General features: G+C 47.9%; 1 pseudogene; it reads right to left on the bottom strand.

Moving 5' to 3' along the window:
- Nucleotides 1-2107: 2107 nt before the first annotated feature.
- On the bottom strand, nucleotides 2108-2715 carry LOC116635251 (annotated as a pseudogene).
- Between the last annotated feature and the right edge of the window lie 597 nt (nucleotides 2716-3312).

The raw sequence follows: 3312 nt of genomic DNA, 5'->3' as shown, positions 1-3312 counted from the left end.
CATTTGTGGAAGGTTCCTGGACATATGTGGGTTCCTGTTCTCTACCATCAGGCAAAAGACCGGGAAAGTCAGGACACCCTGAAGAACAAATGTATTAGCCTCTGAGAAACTCCTAGAAAAGGTGAGCTGGTAAAGCATATAAATCCTTGAAAGCATGACCACTGCAGATTTGCAATTGGAAATGGCACTACTTTGTATTCTCATATACAACATTAAAAAAAGAAATTGAGGGGCACCTGGATGGCTCAGTTGGTTAAGCGTCTGCCTTCGGCTCAGGTCATGATCTCCGGGTCCTGGGATGGAGTCCTGCAGGAGTCTGCTTCTCCCTCTCCCTCTGCCCCTCCCCCTGCTCATGCTCACTCTCTCCCTCTCAAATAAATAAATACAATCTTTAAAAAAAATTGAAACAGTACAGGAAGATAAAATAACAAAGTATACATTTTCTGAAATTCCACTACCAAGAGGAAGCCCTTATAAAAATCTTCCTAATAGCTCTTTATAAATGGGTGCATTTGTGCGTGTGCGTGTGCGTGTGTGTGTGTGTGTGTGTGTGTGTGAATGTCAATATAGCTATACATTTCACAAACTTGAGCCTAAGGTGCATGCTGTTTTGAAACTGACTTTTTCAGTCAGCAATGACTCCTGAGCTTGCTCTATGTCAGTGAATTTAAACCAATCATTTTCAATGTCTGTGGCATGTTCCCTTGTATGTACGTATCATAATGTGACCAGCCTTTTATTACAAACAAAGCTGCTAAGGCACTCTCTTGCACATGCCTTTTTTGGACACACATCTCATTTCTCTTGAGATGTACCTAGGAGGGGGATTGCTGGGGCTATTAGCTGTCAGCCCCTCTTATGGGACATTGAGGTTTTTTCCTAATCTTTCTGTTTTCTCAAACTCTTCTGCAGTGACCTTTCTTCTGCTAGAATGTAAGCTCTGCAAGGGCAAGTTCCTTTTCTGTTTGCCTCAGAGATGAATTCCAAATGCCTATGCTGCTGTTTTCAACATGTTTGCTGAAAGAACTGAATGAACATGGATTTTTTTCACATCTGTAGGTACACAGACAATCAATTCTTAACTCAAAGTTTTTGCTGCTCTACGTCCATGGATGACCGTGAAAGCGCCATGAATAAGGGTTTGGGGGTTACAAATTCATGGCAGTGAGTAGGCAAATTTGCAAATACAGAATTCATTAAAAACAAGGATCAACTATATTTCATAGGATATATTCCTAGATTTGGACTTGTTGGATAATAGAATATATACACTTTTTTTAAAAGATTTTATTTATTTATTTGACAGAGAGAGAGCGTGCATAAGTGGGGGTGGGGGGGCAGCCAGAGGGACGGGAGAAGGAGGCTTCCCTGCTGAGGAGGGAGGCCAACGCGGGGCTCGATCCCAGGACCGCGGGATCATGACCTGAGTCAAAGGCAAATGCTTAACCGACTGAGCCACCCAGGCACCCCGAGAATATTTACACTTTAAGTGCCAATAGATACTGTCAAATTTTCACCACCCTTCATGAAAAAATACATGAAAAAATACATATGTATATATTTTTTTAAAGATTTTATTTATTTATTTGACAGAGAGAGACACAGTGAGAGAGGGAACACAAGCAGGGGGAGAGGGAGAGGGAGAAGCAGGCTTCCCGCGGAGCAGGGAGCCCGATGCGGGGCTTGATCCCAGGACCCCGGGATCATGACCTGAGCCGAAGGCAGACGCTTAACGACTGAGCCACCCAGGTGCCCCTATGAAAAAATATATTGCTTTACTTTTCCATCAGTGTTATGTGAGGGTGCTCACTTTCCCATGCTCTTGTCAACCCTAGAGCATATCTGTTGTTGTTGTTCTTGTTGTTATTGTGGACCTGGTTTGGGGAGACTTAGATTTTTATTGTGATGACAAAAATCACACAGGGAAGAATGAAAATTATAACTGACAAACTGGGAATGAAGTGTGGGCCGGGCAACATGGGGAATCAGTGCCCAGAGTCCCTGGAATGCTGCCTGGATTTCCTTCTGGAGTCCTCCGAGTGCCCTGGAGGCCTCCTGGAACCATGTTCCCAAGGGTCCCACGGAGCCCAGTTTGAGAACCAGCACTCTAGGCCAAGATTTTATTGTACAAGGAGGTGAAGATGTACAGGGATGTACAGGGATGTGCAGAGAGTACATCCTCCTCCTCCAGCAGGCTGTAGGTAGGTCTGGCAGGGGCACTGCTGTGTGTGAGCCAATAGCTTGACCACGCAGTTGTGCAGCTCAAAGGACTGGCCCAGTTAGCACCATTTCCTCCATGTAACTGGTATCCAGACTGAGTATGAAGGCAAACAGGTCCTTCCAGCTCATCTTCTTCTCATAAGAGTCATTGTGGATACAAAGGATGGTGAAGGAGAAACGGCCAGCAGAACGTTTTCTTCATGTTCCTACGAGGAGACGAGCGCCTGGCAGGACAGATGACTGGAGACAGCACGTGGTCAGTGACCGGCAGTTCAGTTTTCTTCTGGACGAGGCTGAAGAGAGCTTCTAGTTTGAACATGGAGCAGAAGGCTGTCTCTAGGTCTAGAGGCAGTTGCCGAGGCTCTTGGGGGTTGGCAGTCCAGACAATGAGGCTCCGTCCTCCCTCACCATCGCCAGCGAGAATTTGTGGCTCTTTTCTATCTTGGGTTTTGTCCGAAGGAACATTTTGATCATCTTCTGGGATACAAGGGGGGCAGATGATCACCTCCTGGACAGTTGACACTTGGCCCCTCCACCAGGACCTCAGGGCAGGCATAGGCCCCTGCCAGGGTTTGGGGCTGGTTCTGGGAAGGGTGGAAGTCGCCTTGTCAGCAAGGCCTGCCTCACTCTCAGCCTTGCTGTGTGTGGCTGCCCATGCTGGCCTGGGCCCCCAGCGTCGGGTCCTCAGCTCCCCAGGGTTGGCGTGCATGCAGGGCCACCTCCTCCAACTCCTCTTCTTCCTCCTTTCCTTCCTCCCCCTCCTCCTCACAGCTGGAAGTGGTGCAGCCAAGACACCCCAAATCTTTAACCCTATATTTGCAGAGCCTAGCATGCTGTCAGTCCTGAATCAATGATGGTTGCTTGGTCGGTTGAATAAATACTTCACTTTAGGTTCTTCACTCTTCTCCCATTTAGTTGTGGATCTTTTAGATTTCTCTGAATCGGGGCGCCTGGGTGGCTCAGTCGTTAAGCGTCTGCCTTCGGCTCAGGTCATGATCCCAGGGTCCTGGGATCGAGCCCCGCATCGGGCTCCCTGCTCGGCGGGAAGCCTGCTTCTCCCTCTCCCACTCCCCCTGCTTGTGCGCTCTCTCT

This window comes from Phoca vitulina, unplaced genomic scaffold (assembly GCF_004348235.1).
Source record: "Phoca vitulina isolate PV1807 unplaced genomic scaffold, GSC_HSeal_1.0 scaffold10, whole genome shotgun sequence".
Lineage (NCBI taxonomy): Eukaryota > Metazoa > Chordata > Mammalia > Carnivora > Phocidae > Phoca > Phoca vitulina.
This window is presented reverse-complemented; position numbering and strand designations above follow the sequence as displayed.